The sequence below is a fragment of the Acinonyx jubatus genome, chromosome A1 (genome assembly GCF_027475565.1).
Source record: "Acinonyx jubatus isolate Ajub_Pintada_27869175 chromosome A1, VMU_Ajub_asm_v1.0, whole genome shotgun sequence".
NCBI lineage: Eukaryota > Metazoa > Chordata > Mammalia > Carnivora > Felidae > Acinonyx > Acinonyx jubatus.
The window spans coordinates 232,680,971-232,698,172 of NC_069380.1; the positions used below are offsets into that span (position 1 = coordinate 232,680,971).

The 17,202-nt window shown below is 39.7% G+C and overlaps 1 long non-coding RNA gene across 1 annotated transcript; it reads left to right on the forward strand.

Annotated features, from left to right (window-relative positions):
• The first annotated feature begins 2,558 nt into the window (after nucleotides 1-2,558).
• On the forward strand, nucleotides 2,559-8,981 carry LOC128311739 (uncharacterized). Its single transcript, XR_008290265.1, has 3 exons — nucleotides 2,559-2,613; nucleotides 5,330-5,659; nucleotides 8,615-8,981. It is a non-coding gene; the product is annotated as an uncharacterized LOC128311739 (long non-coding RNA).
• Nucleotides 8,982-17,202: the final 8,221 nt, after the last annotated feature.

A 17,202-nucleotide genomic window follows, 5' to 3' on the forward strand; every position in this document is an offset into this window, starting at 1 on the left:
AGCAGATGGCAGAAACAGCTCAATGTCAGGGCACAGTTATTATTTTTATACTTTATGAAGGAAATATCAGTTGTATGATTTATCTTATAGAAGCACAGTATTTACTATCAGAGGAGAAAATCATAATTGGATTTCCAATCAGTGTATGGGAAAGGAAAAGAGGGAATGAAAGAGAACCTAAATATGCCAGAAAGAAAGGGAAAGGGAAATTGGAGAAAAATTTAAGGAGAAAGAAGGAACATATACAAAGTAGGTGTTAGAAATTAAACTAAGTAAACAATAAACAATCAAGTAATATATCTTTATACAATTATACAGATTTTCACTTTGTATTTTAAAAATCCAGCTAAATTAGCAAAAATAATCAGACCTCTAACCCGTAAAAAGAAGAAGAGAAGAAATAAAAACAACTTGTAACAAGTTGACAAAAAAATGTCAAATAGAAGAAAATATAGTGACGGTATTAATAACAAGTCACATTTCAAGCCAAGTTCTTTGAATGAGAAAAATGGTTATACAACTATAATACATGTTATGTATTAGGTGCATAATACATGCATAAAGGATTATTAATATATAATTATGAGGATTATTAATGCACAATCATTTATGCACTACCCCATCACATACATAAAGACAATTACAAGAAAAGCAAATATGAATTAATGAAGATAAAATTATACATGAAGAATTTAATAGATAGATCCAATAACCAAAAATCAAAACTTATACATATTTAATTTAATAATGATGATATTAATTATATATATGCATATAATTATATAGACATAATTTAACAAAAATAAGAATGTATAAAAACTTAATAAACATTTTTTAACACAAAATATGTAACTAAACTAATAATTCATTGATGAATGGAAAATATACCAGACTCAATAAGGACAGATTATTGTACTTGGAGACGGTATAATAGAACATGTTCAAAATGAATCATAGAGATAAAAATGAACTTAAAATATAGAGAATATAAGGGGTGTCTGGGTGGCTCAGTCTGTTAAGCATCTCACTTTGGCTCAGGTCATGATCTCACGGTCCATGAGTTCGAGCCCCACGTCGGGCTCTGTGCTGACAGCTCAGAGCCTGGAGTCTGCTTCAGATTCTGTGCCTCCCTCTCTCTCTGCCCCTCCCCCACTCATGCTCTGTCTGTCTCTCTCAAAAATAAACATTAAAAATAAAAAAAAATAAAAAAGGAAAATGTACAGAACATAAAAGAAATGTAGGAATGAACAACAAGCCCGGCAAACATGTAGTCAGGTTCTCAGAATGAGAGAAGAAAGTGAATGGAAAACAGGAAGCATTTGAAAACAAAGATACTTAATGTATAAAGTTGTTAAATCACTATGTTGTACACCAGAAACTAATGTAACACTGTATGTCCACTGTATTCAAATTAAAAAAAAAAAAAAGAAAGAAAACAAAGATACCTAAAACGTTTGGAAGTTGTCTTGCAAATGTCAACCCAGGGGGTCAAGCTCAGGGAACCCCAGCTGAGTGGGTAGAAAGGAAGTCTCATCTAGGCATGTGCAACTGAAACACAAGACTCCTAGCTAAAGAGGTAACTTGAAAGCAGGGAGAAGAAAGATGACACATGTCCTTCAACAGCACAGCCATGAGACTGACAGCTGATGTGTGAACACAAGTAATGGAACCCGGAAAAAGAACAGCATCACAACTTAAGCATATTGAAGAAAAAGAAACAGACCACTGCCAACCTAGGATTCTATACCCAGTAGATTCTCTTCAAAACGGAAAGTGTGATGGAAATGTGTCAGACAAATCTGCTGGCACACCCACACTGCTGGACACTCCAAAGCAAGGTGTTCAGACTGAATGCAAATGACCCCAGCTCGAAGGGCAGAGGTGGCATGGGTATCACCAGGAAGCACAGGAATCACTGGCTCAACTGGTGAAAAGTACATTGATAGGGATGGCCTGGCAGGACTAGGGAAGTAGAGCATGGTATTCTTAAGCTTAGAGACATTGCTTTTCCCTGCAGTGCAATTCCTTAGTTTCTCATTAAAACCAAGGACATTTTGGGGTACCCGGGTGGCTCAGTTGGCTAAGCATCCGACATTTGGTTTTGGCTCAGGTCGTGATCACACAGTTCATGGATTCAGGCCCCTCATTGGGTTCCATGCTGGCAGTGCAGAGCCTGCTTGGGATTCTCTCTCTCTCTCTCTCTCTCTCTCTCTCTCTCTCTCTCAATAAATAAATAAACTAAAAAACAAGGACATTTTATAAGTTAACTGTTCTTAAAAAACCTCCAGATAATAAATATGATAAGAATGACAAACGTTAAAAATATTTCAGAAGTGCAAATTAAAGTGTTGATTGGAGACAATTATTATGAATTGTTGATGAAATGCTTAGGTGAACAGATGATGGTAACTTGGTGCTCTGGACTGGAATTCACATGCTGGAGCCCTAGCTCCCAGTGTGGCTGTACCTGGAGCTAGGTCCTTCAAGGTAGTCACTGAGGTCAAGTGAGGTCACAAAGATGGGGCCCTGATCTGATGGGATCATTGTCATTATAAGAAGAGACATCAGCCAGGAGTTTGGTCCTGGACTTCTAATCTCCAGAACTGTGATAAGGTAAATTTCTGTCACGTAGGCCACCCAGTCTGTGGGGTCTGTGGTATTTTAGTTATGGCTGTCTGAGCCGACAAGGACACCGGGCATTTGTGTGATGTCCCCTCTCTCAAATGGAAAGTGTACAATGGAGGGATGAGGCTGTCACCACCCTAACTTGGTGGTTAACATGAATAGTATGTGTCTCTTGTTGGGATTCAACATCAAGAATTTAATACCACCACTGTTTTGTCCTATAAAGCAATAATTAACTCTAAGCGTGTAGATTTAGTTTTCAGTTTATGAAAATATGGGGATGAAAAACAAATTAATTGAGCCCAGAAGGAAGCAGAAACAAATTAAAATAGTGGCTTTTTCTACAGAACATTGGCCTAAGTTTCTTTAACAATCAGTATCCTATACGTATAAAGACTAATGGGAAATAACACTGTAAAACATGTCCTAGATTCTGACAAATTAGATGGAAATAGTGTCTTTAAACTCAATTAGAAAAAGTTAAATATAATCTGGGTTTTAAAAGCTAAAAGACTATCCTTGAAAAAATATACCAAGAATTTCACAAGAGTATGCACTGTGAGCTGTAAGACCCCATTTTGATTTAAATACCAATGTGTGTGTGTGTGTGTGTGTGTGTGTGTGTGTGTGCACCTGTGTACAGAGCCCTATATGGAAGAAGGTCTGAAAGGTTAGTGGTGATCTCTGGCTAGTGAGGGGATGACTTTATAATATGTTTAACTTTTGCTTGTCTGTACTCTGTAGCTTTCTATGATTCACGTATACAACTGCTGTAATAATAAATGTTTCTTAGAAAATCAACTCCTTTCAAGGAACATATTCTATCACTAGCTGACAATTATGGACCTCCCTCTCAGCATTGTAAAACATCTCACTCTGGGCCGATGACCTTTCCTGATTTGTATTTAAGAACACTGGTGCCACCAGACTGACTTCGCTTGCTATTTTGCCACCAAACATAACAGCCAACCTGCATCTAGGAGTAGCGTTACCTTCCAACCTTGCACGATGGATGAATGATCTCTGTGCCTGTCAAAGGCCAATCCCTCCAGTGGCTCCTTGTTGCCCTTAGAATTAAGTCCGAACCCCTCACCTTAGCTTCTGTATCTTACCAGCTCCCACCTGCCCCTTTCATATCTTTTTGTATAACTGTTGCTCACGAGGGCCTCTAGTCGCATTCCATCTTTTTTGCTCTTCCCTTTGTGTTTGCTATGACTCCAACTGGAAAACTCTATCACACACAAGGTCCTTGCAAGGTTGTGTCCTTGTAAGGTCATGTATGACATAGCTCAAATGTCGCTATCTCAGGGAGACCTTCTCTAACATCCCAACGTAAGGACCTGCCCCTGGGGTTTTCTCTCACACTACGTTTTCTCCCTTCCTTTCTTACCACCCTCCTTCCTCATTTCCTCCTCCTCTCCCTTCTTTTTCTACTCCTCTTTGTTTTTAACCTCCACAGCAGTTATCAGTATGAGAAATAGTTTATTGTTTATTCCTTTATTGTCTTTTCTCTCCTTTCTAATTTAAGCCCCTATGACTGTTCTGTTCATTGACATGTCTTCCTTGCCAAGAACATTGCCTGCCTAATACCTAGTAGCCACTCACTGAGATTCAGTGAATAAGTGAATGCAGGCTGTCCTGAATCCCATGACCCCAACCTCCTGGTATTCCTGCCTCTGTGTAATTCCCTTCCCTTGAGGATGGCAGAGCCTGGGAATTACCTCTCACTAACAGAATGTGGCAAAGGTAACGAGATATGCATGACTATGTGCACATAATGACATGACAGGGTCACCCAATATTTTGGTGCCACCTTGCTTGAGTGTGGCTGTCTCTCTCCCTTGCTGTCTGTGAAGGAGGAAGCTGCCACAGGGGAGGCACCTGGCAAGGAACTGGGGTTGGCTGAGAGCACAGGTTGACACCCAGAGAACAAACAGCCTGAAGCCCTCAGTCCTACAGCTGCCAAGAGACCAAATTCTACATTAACCTAAGGGAGCTTCGCTGTGGCTTCCTCCCCAGTAGAGCCTTTGATTAGGTCTGAGACTTGGGTTACACCTGGACTGCAGCTTCCTGAGACCCTGGACAGGACCCCCAGCTAATCTGTGCCCAGACTTGTGATCCACAGGAACTATAAGCTAAGAAGCGTGTTTCTTTAAGCCACTGTGGGTGTGGCATTAATGTTACCCAGCAAGAGGTGACTAACACACTGACTCACTGGAGAAGTTTCGGAGACGTCTGTAGCAGCCTCTGGAGGCCATGTGTGGCTGTTACTGGCTCACGGTGCCACCTGTTTTCTAGCTTAATCCTGTAGACCCTCCAGACAATGGGGGCTTGCTTTATGGAGTGCCAACATAGCCCAGATAGTTTTATAGGAACTTAGTGTGATGGGTATGGATGATGGAAGGGAGATTTTGATGTCTGTCTCCATAATTGCTCTCCAAAAAGACTACATCCTAATTGTTGTGTGAGGAAGGGCATTTCACGTTATGTTCCTCAGACAGGAAAGCCAGCTTTTGAGCTGCTTTATCTATGTTTTTGAAAACAACAACAACAACAACAACAACAACAGTAACGACAACTCTGGTTATTACAATGTCACTTACTTACTTACTCTTCATCTTTGAAAACGTAAATTAAAAAACACAGATGCAAAGTGCATTTTTAAAACTAGATTCTAAATTCTGTCTTGCAATGTTTCTGACAGAAACAGAATGTACGCTGACCCTGTTTGTGGACTCTGCTATGTTTCCCTGACTCCGAAGGTGATGGGAAGCCCTCTTAAAAGTGCTGTTATCCGTCTCGTCCTTTGAACCAAGGGTCTGCGTTTGGTACGCGTTCTAGCCCGTGTCTCAGAACGTACACGGTGCTTTTGGACCCGGGGTTGTGGCTGATGGGGTGTGTGGAGGTTGCCCGGTGGTGGAATCTCAGGCTTTGCCACCTGATCCTCTCCCAAGTACAAGAGCAAATGGAGTGTGCAGCTGTTACAGCCACTTCTAGTCTAGTCTCCGTTCCAGAAGACGAAAGCAGGGAGAAGGTAAGGGATTAGAACCGTACTGCTCAGCCAATAATAACAACTTAAGCACAGAATCAGATGTGAGAGCATCTTGGAAAGCTTGAAGGAAAACAGCCCCTTCATAGAAATCAAATTGACAGCTACATTTTCTACCTTTGATCTCAAGTAGGTGGTTTAACCTCCTGGTAATAAGAACATTTTTTTTTAAGCAAAGGATTTTTTTTTTTGCATCTTCCTATTTTTGCTTAATCACTCCTCATTTCAAGAGTCTTATGTTCAGACACTCTGTCTTATTTATTTTTGTGCACTGCTCAGATCCACTTTGTGATGGGTAGATAGAGAAGCAGAGTGAGTGCTTAAAAATATAATGGGTACTCAGAAATGGGAAAAAAAGAAGACAAAAAGGAAGGGAAAAGAATAGGAGGGTGAAGGAAGGGAGAGAGGAAGGGACAAAAAGAGAAAAATGTTGTCTATTCCATAATTACAAACAATTCTCTGGATTGTTCTTAATACTTATCAAATCGCAACTACTCCTTCTTATTAAATGATATCTTTTAATACATTTAATGACCAGAGAGACTCTTCACAATAAGCATTTCAAAATGTATGAAGAAATGCCAATTTAGTGAAGTGAATGATTACTAAAATAAAAACATAAATATAGGCAAGTAGTAAGCAGTTACTTTTTTTGTTTCCGCAAACATTGTAGAGTAGAAGGGCATTTAAAAATACCTACGTTAATGTTGATGGACAAAATAAAACTTGTGAATACTCATTTTATCATTATCAGGATTAGGTGCTTATTTTTAGTAATTCTTCAGTCCGTTTAGTATATTATTATTTAATACTATTATTAATTACTATTTAGTTATTTTTATCTCATTTTTATTAAATCAGTCTCTCATTTTGGCCCAGGGATTAGGACAATGTAGGATATATTTTGGTTTGCTCCAAAACACACAGAAATCCGTAATAGGGAAGGGTTCTCTGAGACCCGAAAGGCACGGCATTTGAGGATGTGGAAATACTTAGTAAATTTAGACAGGATCTATCAGTAGGCCTGGCAATCAAGATGCCTCCCGCAGAATCAGGCATTTCAGGGTTTGAGAAGCCGGCACCACCAAGAAATTGGTTAATAGCACTACCTGATAAGCTGAGTATAAAAACGTCCATGTTATATATAATGGGGTCTTTTTTTCTCTTCCGTTAGTATATATTTGAAAACCTTTAAAAATACTCTAGAAAAAAAAAATGGATGTTACATTCTTCACCATTTGCTTTAAAAAGGATTTTCCACTCGTTCGTCTCTAGAAGGTCATCTTTGAGATGTACAAGCCAGCCCTTCATTAGGCCCCCTCTTGCATTCATATTTAACTTTCTTTCATTCGGTGGCCTTTATTAGCTGAGCTCCTGCGGCTTGTAGCACACTTTCAACAGCAACACTGGGAGGATGTAAATGCAGAATAATGTATCAGGACTCAAATTTGCATGGTCAAATGTCAAAAAAATTAGGCCTTCCCCAGAACCATGTCAAGAGAAATAACATAAGTGGGCAAACCCAACAGCAGGCACGCCATTATCATTTAGCACAAGCTGTCATCCCTGCCAGTGCGTAGAAGCTGTGGTCATTAGCTGGAACTCTGCCGGGGGACGTTGCAATTCTTCCTTTCCCTTTTTTTTTTTTTAAAGATTTTTATTTTTTCCCCATCATCTGACAGTATTTCACAGAACACCGCAATGCGATGTTGCCTCCCTGACAGGAAAGTCAAGAGATGGGGTGGGGGGGGGGGGGTGGCGCCTCTGGAGCAGGGGAGCGTAGGGGCGAGGGACCCAGGCTCGTCCGTCCACTGTCAGCTGGAGGGTGAGGGAGCGGCATTACCTATTGGATAAATACTCATTAAGAGTAATCACTTTATTTCAGCTCTGTAATGACATTAACAAGCTTGGAATACAGGGAATTACATGAGTCAGAACAAATAATTGAATATTCTGCTGCAGAGGGAACAGAGCCCCCGTCTGCCTTCATGTCAGGCCGGTTCTGAAGCTAGCGCAAGCATGCAATTAGATAATAAGCTTAAACAGCATTAAATTGGCGCCGCTCCTGCCGCCGCGGAGAAAAAGGAAGTATTAATTGTTCAACTCTCACCTGCTTGTAATTTCATGCCACGCAGATACTCGCAAGGCTGTGCTATTTCTATTTAAACGGACGTACACACAGGACTGAAACAAACCAATAAAAATGGGACGTAGAGAGGGTTTGAGGAAGGATGTAGGAAACGGAAAGAGAGTGAGAGCAGCTGCCGCTGAGGCGCCAGGGGAAGGCGGGGCTGGGCTCTCCTCTGGGGGAAAAATAAGAGAGGGGGGCAAATTTGGCTAGATTTTTAAATGTGATGATATGAGTACGTGTCCTGGGTGTTTCTCTCTGTCTCTCTTTTTTTTTGGCGGGATCGTAGGAGCAGTTTTCTCTCCAAAGCTGCTCTCCAATCTCCTGAATGTGTGCCCTGCAGAGGGATCCCCGCAGTCCGGTTGGGTATAATTAGCTCGGCTAAGCAGACAGGTGTGGATGATAAAATAGCTATAGATGCAGATGTGGGTACAAATGCCGATACAGACATGGGGACACACAGGGATACACATGGAGACACGGGTATCCATACACATACAGGAACAGGTGTAGGCACAGACACAGGTACACATAGGGATGCGGATACGGACGTAGGCGGATTCAAATACAGCTATAGACTTAGGCGTCTACACAGGTACAGGTGCAATTAATGTCGGTACGTCATTCATCACAGACAATGTTGTATGCAAGCAAAGCTTTCGAACACAACATATGCTTCTGTGTTGTGGCAGACAGGGGAAGCTTTTAGAAAGCTGGTAAAGAGCACGAGTCCCTCTCTTCACTCGTTTAACTTATTAGCAAGTCAGAGCCCTGCAGGAAGAGACAGCTCCATTTTTGACACCCCATCCCAGTGCCACACAGAGGGATCGTTTGGTGTCCTCGATGGTCGGAAGCGTGAATCAACCCGATGGGATGCAGCGAATCACACGAGCTGTTGGAGAAAGCCGAGGAGCCACCCCACATCGCGGCGTGCTCTGGTCTCCACGCACAGAGGACGGTGGCTTCTCTCCCCTGGAGCAGCGCCGAAGTCAGAGCAGCCCGAGACCAGTCGTGAGAGCCGGGGTGCTCTGGGGATGGCAATTTGGGAGCCGTCAGGTGAGAGCTGGTTCCGACCATAACTCCAAATCCGTGTGGTTATTCAGACGAGCCAATCAGCACTGCATATTTGATAAGCAAACTCAATAATCATTTATAATCCTGACAGGTTAAGGGTCTCCAAGGCAAACCTTAATGTACACAATGGGTTTCAAAATAAGAGAAAACAAATAAAGAAATCTCTATATTCCTGAGCAAATGTCTTTTCTTTCTCTGGTCCTACAGTCTTCCAATCAGAGATTTGCTTTATCATCCCTGTCCTCTCAGGACACATAAAACCATTTTCAATCTATTTTTCTAAGTAGACCACCATCCAGCTTTCATCTCAGTATATGTCTGTGGTTCATGTGGGTGTTTGAAAGTTATTCTTTAATAAAGACAGGGGGGAGAGGGAAACCAGAGCTAACCTGAGGACACTTTAGAATGTGTCAATAAATTTACGATTGAGAACTGAACTAGAAATTTGAGTGTTTATCACATCTGTCCTATAAAATAACTTGAAATTGTGAGAAGAAAGATGATCCACTAGCCCAGTCTTTTGGAGGGATTAACCTCTAGCATATTGCATCGCTCACAGTGGGTACCTAATTTGTCCTAAAAAAATTTATATATATATATATATATATATATATATACACACACACATATATATATGTGTGTATATATGTGTGTGTATATATATATACACACACATATATACATATGCATATATGTATATATATAAGGAAAGAAAGAAGAAAGGAAGGAAGGAAGGAAGGAAGGATTTTTGCTGCTGCTAATTTTAATTTCATTTCTCTACTTGAAGACTGTCCTTTACCTAGATATATATATATATATATGTCTGTATATATATATATATATATACACACATATATATATACATATGTGAACATATGTATATATGTCTGTATATATACATATATGTGTATACACATATGTGTGCGTATGTATATATGTCTGTATATATATACATATATGTATATATACACACATGTGTATATATGTCTGTATATATATACATATATGTATATATATATACACATATGTGTACATATATATATATATATATCTAGGCAAAGGACAGTCTTCAAGTAGAGAAATGAAATTAAAATTAGCAGCAGCAAAAATCCTTCCTTCCTTCCTTCCTTCCTTCCTTCCTTCCTTCCTTCCTTCCTTATTTTTCCTCTCTCTCCCTCCCTTTTTCCTCATGCTTTCTTTCTCTCTCTCATTATACAATGACTCTAGCTCCAGTCCAGTTACAATGACAGTCAGTTACAGGGGACCTTAGCTTACATACAATGTGTACTAATCATATGAAGAACTGTGTTAATTACCGTGTAGTCCAGAGGAATGTGCGTATTTGTTGATTATTTCATAGGAGACATCTTCAAGTACGTCCATTTCTGTTGGGTCTACAAGGTGCATGGGACAAGGATAAAAACAAAATCAAGAGCTACGTTACAGAAAGAATTATCCAGAATGAATCCACAGAACGAAGTTTTTTATTTATTCCACCAATCAATATTGATTGATCACCTTCTATGTACTAGGCACTCTGTGGTTGTCATAAAGCACATCAAACTTCCTCGAGGAATTTTATGCCCTCGGAGGAGCCAGGCATGCACAATGATACACATAACATGGTATTCACTCTAACGTTTCTTTTTCAAAGGAATTCTTTGAAAGGAGCATGCTTGTCAAGATGAAATCAAGAGAGACATGACTTTCGGCAGCAAAGTCCTATGGGAGAGGCAGCAGACGAATGCCATGAGGCAATGGGATGAGAAAAATGGGACAAGAGAGAAGCAAAAGGTCAAGTGTCCCCCCAAGTGACCCTTGCCCATGACCATCTCACTTAACATCCGGACTCCAGATGTTCTGTAGATTTATTAAACTCCACGTGTACTGGAGAAGTGGAGGCTGGAGCGTCCTGCCGTTACTTTTTTATCGGCACACAGCAAATAACAGCATTCTGCATAGACATAGAAACTTGGGAGAGAGAGGGTGTCTCTGCACTGGGGACTTTCAAGAAGGTGGAGAAGGCTTGTCTGATTCTGCAGAGGAATTGCAGAACCCAGCATGGGGTGATCCTCGTTAAAACTTTTTTTAAGCCCTGAGTCTTGGAAAGAGGTCAACTGGGATTGATTGTTTCATGCAGATAGGGTAGGTTGTGCAAAACCACGGAGACATAAGAGAATGTGTCTTCGTTATGGTGAGGAACTGGGATGGTAAGTTTTCCTGAAGATGATGAGAATCCATGATGGGATTAGAGTGAGGCGTGGGGGTGAAGGGCTCACCTTGGTTTTATTATCATACAGCAGAGATCGCAAGTAGAGAGACCGCAGGAAGTGAGGTCAGGGCAATAACACCACGAAGCAAAGTATTCTAATAGCTTTTGGGGATTTGGCTCTGTTCACCAAAAGAAAGCTTTTCAAGCAGAGCTGTGCTCTATCTTTCGACACTTGCCCCATCTTTAAAGGGAATGTTGTCAACGTTTTGCCAATACAAACGATAGCACCTGCATTATGGTGGACACCTGTAGCGGTGAGAATTCGGTGTGGCTCTCGGTGACAGAAGACACAAAATAATAGTGATTTTGATAAAAAGATAAGTTTAATTCTTTCACATGAGAAAGGGGTTTGGCGGTGGACATCCCAGAGATCCACGATTTGGGGGAAGTAAGGTGCATTCTTCCTCCCCTACGACGTTGTTGGTAGAACCTTTCCACTTCCAGATGACTTCTTGAGCTCTGGCCGTTGCATCTGAAAGGTGAGGAAGGTTGTGCTAGAAGCACAGCATTTGATTGCACGCTATTATCCAGAAAAGAGACAAATGGCTACTTCTGACTGTGAGGAAGGTGGGGAAACAGGATTTTGGTTCTGTGCGATCATGTGCCCAGCTAAAAATTGGGGTGTCCCTTGTCAAGGATAGGGGAAGATTGACATGAGAGAAAAACCAGCAACCTGCTTTTCCAACTCATCCTCAGACTGAGGTTTTGTACTGCTCCTTTAGGCTGAGGCATATTTTCCAGTAGATATCAACAAATTGAACAGAAACTAGATATTTTTAATGAAACCAGGACGCTCTCAGATAAAATGCAAATCCATGTCAATCTTCTCAAAACACTTAATAAGAACAGTATAATGACAGCACAGTTCAGCAAAGCCTCAGAACAGCCTCATGGTCTATTTTGGATGTTCTCTGTGCTGCCTCCTTGGCCAGATATGGAGCCAGCGTGGGGTTTGGAAGCCAAGCCCCATGTAGCTGGATCTCATCACAAGTCATGATGTAAGCTTTGCTCAAGGAGCAAAGTCATAGCCAACATTTTCAACTGGCACGCTGTGCGTCCTTTAAACATTTATAGTGGGAAGTGAAAAGTAATGCTCTTAACTGAAAATGGGCCAGGGAACGATAGCCATGGTCAGTTCGAGCCTGACAGTGACACACTGGTGTCATGTCAGGGTACCTGGGCTGTGGCTGCTGACTCTGGTCCAATGGACTTATTTCCATTTCTGCGGAATAGAGGTTGCCTCCATTCATATTCAAACATAAGTGTGTTTTCATGACTTGCTAGCTGTGACTTTGGGCAAAAATGGCAAGGTGGGACTTAAATTCTTTGTCTACATATTTGTCCAAACGGTAAATATGTTTGCTGACCTGACCCCAGTGTCTGTGTTCCTTAGTCCCAACCTACCAAGTGTGAAATCCAGGGAGCCTCGTGGGTTGATGGGGGTGTTTTTTTTTTCCCTTTTATCTTTTTTTGCATGGATTGAGGGATTATTTTTTCTCTTGAAGTGAGTTATATTAATCTTCTAATATGAACTCTGAGGCAAAACAATTGAAGGTGAGATATAAAAGAGCGCTTTTTCTTAAATAATATGATTGTCTTCATGGAATTCTTCATTTTCATGGAAAATGCAGAAAAATCTGGAGGTAACGGTAGGAATTAATTGGAGAGCTCAGAAAATTGTTGGATATAATATCAATGAAGAAAAAATCAATAATGCTCTTAAATATAAGCAACAACCAGTTGCAAAATGTAATTTTCAAAATCCCACCCAAAATAGCAACAACTATATATATATATATATATATATATATATATATATACCCCTCAAATATGTAAGAGCTTCATTCTAGAGCCTATGAAACTTTATTGAAAGACATAAAAGAAGACAAATCAATAGACATCCCAAAATGATGGAGGGGGCAAGCACATCATTTTTTTCTCTAATTTATATCATACATGTAATTAAATTTACATCAAATGCTTCATATTTTTCTACAAAACTAGATAGTTTCATCTTTACTTTTAGTAATAGCCTAAGAGTGGCCAAGAGAGTTCTGAGGAATCATAAAGGGAGGATCTCACCTTATCAAACAGCAAGAATAATGATAATGCTATGATATTTAATGTCATGTAGGAACTGAGATGAAGAAATGAACCAATCGGACAGGGTAGAAGGTACAGAAACAGAAACACAAACACACACTTGTATGTTCATGTAGGAAAGGAACACATGGCAGATAGGTCCCTGAAAACCAGTGGGATAATTGGCTATCCACATGGAAAATTAAATTAATTGAATTACAGATAGATTAGAGACCTAAATGAGCAAAACAAAACTTCAAGTTGCTTTGGGAGATACAGTGTGTCCTCTGTGTGTGCCTGGGTTTTTTTTTTTTTCTATAAAGCATAAAAAAGAGGAAAGTGGGGAAAAATAACCATAACATTCACTGCATTAAAATAAGATGAAGGCTTTCTGTATAGCAAATGTTCACTCTGAACTGAGCACTCTGAAAAGTCACAGAAGAGTGGTGGACTAGGGAAAGGGCATTTCAATGATGTAACATATGACAGACAAAAATAGGCTTCCCTCATAGGTAGCATTCCCATAATGCAATGTTTATAAGAACTCAGTGGAAACATTGACAACCTGGAACCAGGAATTTACGGAAACAAAACCTGAAAGGCCCAGGGGGAATGGACCCCCCCCCCCTTATTAGAGTATCATTCAGAAGAATTTCACTGCTCTAAAAATCCCTTGTGAATCACCTATTCGTCCCAACCCACAACCCCAAACCGTGGCCACTTGTGCTCTGCTTAAAATTCAGTTACAGTTTTGCCCTTTCTGGAATTTCATATAGTCCGAATCACATAGTGTAACCTTTTCAGTATGGCTTCTTCCACTTGGCAATATGCACTTAAGGGGCCTACATGTTTTTTTCCTGGCTTGACAGCTCATTTTGTCTTATTGCTGAATAATGTCACATTGTAAGGGTGTATCCCAGTCTGTTTCTCCATTCACTGATTGAAGGATACCTTGGTGGCTTCCAGGTTTTGGAGATTATGTTGCTACAAAACTTTTGCATGTGTTGTGCATATGGACATTTCTAGCTCCATTGGGTAAACACCTAGGAATGCGACTGCTTAAAGACATGGTAGGACTACATTGAGCTTTAGCAGAAACTATGAAACTGTTTCCAAGATGGAAAACCATGTTACATTATTTTATAAACGGTGAATGAGAGTTCTAACCACTCCACCTCCTTGTGGGCAATTGTTATTGTCAATTTTGTTTTGCCAGTTTCGTTTTGTTTGATTCTAGTCATTTTAATAGGTGTGCAATGGCAGCTCATCATTGGTTTAATTTTCACTTCCTTAATGACATCTGAGGTTGGAGGTCTTTTCATATGCATGCCTTCTTGGGCAAGATATCTCTTCAGACCTCTTGCACACTTTTAATTGGATTGTTGGTCTTCTTATTGTTGAGTTGAAGAGTTCTTTGTATATTTTGGACAGAATTCTTTATCAAATATGGGTTTTGCACATATTTTTCCCCAGCCTGTGTATTCGTTTTTCAATCTCCCAACAGTTAAGTTTCACAGAGCAGAACGTTTCTGTTTTTCCTTTCACAGACCCATGGTTTTGATCCTGTGTCTAAACACCCAGTGTCTCACCAAAGGCCAACTAGATTTTCTCCTATGTCTGCTTCTGGGAGCGTTGCAGCTTTTCATTTTATGTTTAAGTCAATGATGCATCTCGAGTTAAATTTTATGAAAACTGCAAGTTCTGTGACGACTCTTTTTTTCTTTTTCTGTTTTGTTTTGTTTTGCTTTGTTTCGTTTTGTGTATGGATGTCCAATTTTCTGGCACCATTTTTTGGAAAGACTGTTACTTTTTCTTTTAAGTTTATGTATTTGTTTTGAGAGAGAGAGAGGGAGAGAGAATGAGCAGGGGAGGGGCAGAGAGAGAGGGAGAGAGAGATAATCTCAAGCAGGCTCCATGCTGTCAGCACAGAGCCCCAACACAAGGCTTGAACTCATGAACCATGAGATCATGATCTGAGCTGAGATCAAGAGTCAGATGCTTAACAGACTGAGCCTCCCAGGCGCCCCAGAAAGACTTGCATTCCCACCAACAGTGCACAGGGTTCCCTTTTCTCCACATCTTTGCCAACACCTGTTATTTTTTACGTTTTTGATCTTAGTCATTCTGGCAAATGTAAAGCGATATTTCTTTATGGTTTTAAGTTGCATTTCCCTGATGATTACTGATGCTGAGAATCTTTTCATGTTGCTCATCTGAATGTCTTCTTTAGAAAAATATCTATTTGGATCTTCTGCCCATTTTTATTTATTTATTTAATTATGCATTTATGTATTTATGCATTTATGCATTTATTTTTAGTGTTGAGTCCTATAAGTTCTTTATATAGTTTGGATAGTCACTCCTTCTTGGATGCCTCGCTTGCAAATATCTTCTCCCATTCAGTAGGTTGCCTTTTTGTTTTGTTGATAATTACCTTCACTGTGAAGTTGAGGTCTTTGATTTTCTTTGATTTCATGAATACGATTTTTGTGCTTTTCTAAATGTAAATTCTGTACACATTTTATTAGGATGGATGTGTACATGTTATATTTTTATGTATACATGTTATATTTAATGTAAATTGTATTGTCATTGGGTTTTAAGTTCCAATTGTTTATTGTTGGTACATAGGAAAGCAATCGAGTTTTGTATGTTAATCTGGTATCTTGCAGCTCTAATGATGATTACTTATTATTACCAGGAGGCTTGTTGTTGTTGCAAATGTTGACTTTCTGGGATTGTCTGCATAAACACAGGCAGAACAAAAAGTTTTATTCCTTTTCAGTCTGTATATCTTTTATTTTCTTTTCCTTATTGAATTAGTTAGGAGTTGTAGTACGATGTTGAGTAGAAATGGTGAGAGGGGACATCTTGCCTTGTTCCTGATCTTAAGAGAAAATCATCTAGTTGCTTCTCATTAAGTATGATGTAAGCTAGGTATTTTTGTTTGTTTGTTTTTGAGTGTTCCTTACCATGTTGAGAAAATTTCCCTCTGTTTATATTTTCCTGAGAGTGTTTATCAAGAATGGGTGTTGTGTATTTAATTTTTGAGGAAGCTCCATACTCTTTTCCAGAGTGGCTACACCAGTTTGCATTCCCACCAACAATGCAAGAGGGTTTCCCTTTCGCCACATCCTCGTCAACATCTGTTGTTTCCTGAGTTCTTAATTTTAGCCACTCTGACAGGTGGGAGGTGGTTTTTCATTGTGGTTTTGATTTGTGTTTCCCTGATGATGAGTGGTGTTGAGCATCTTTTCATGCATCTATTAGCCATTTGGATGTCATCTTTGGAAAAGTGTCTATTCATGTCTTCTGCCCATTTAGTCACTGGATTATTTGGGGGGTTTTTTTGGGTGTTGAGTTTGATAAGTTCTTTATAGATTTTGGATACTAACACTTTATCCAATAAGTCATTTGCAAATATTGTCTCACATTCCATTGGTTGCTTTTCAGTTTTGTTGTTTCCTTCACTGTGCAAATGCTGTTTATCTTGATGAGGTCCCAATAGTTCATTTTTGCTTTTGTTTCTTTTGGCTTCAGAGACATGTCTAGCAAGAAGTTGCTGCAGCTGAGGTCAAAGAGGTTGCTACCTGTTTTCTCCTGCAATTGTACTACTAGGTATTTATCTAAAAGATTAAAAAAATGCTGATTCAAAGGCATACATGCATCCCAATGTTTGTATCAGTGTTATCAACAATAGCCAAATTATGAGAAGACACCAAATTTCTATTGACTGATGAAAGGATAAAGAAGATGTGGTAAACATATACAATGGAATACTACTTGGCAATCAAAAAGGATGAAATCCTGCCATTTGCGACAACATAGATGGAACTAGAGTGTATTATGCTAAGTGAAATAAGTCAGTCAGAGAAAAGACAAATATATGATTTTACTTACATGTGGAATTTAAGAAACAAAACAGATGAACATAAGGGAAGAAAGGGAAAAATAAGATAAAAATAGGGAAGC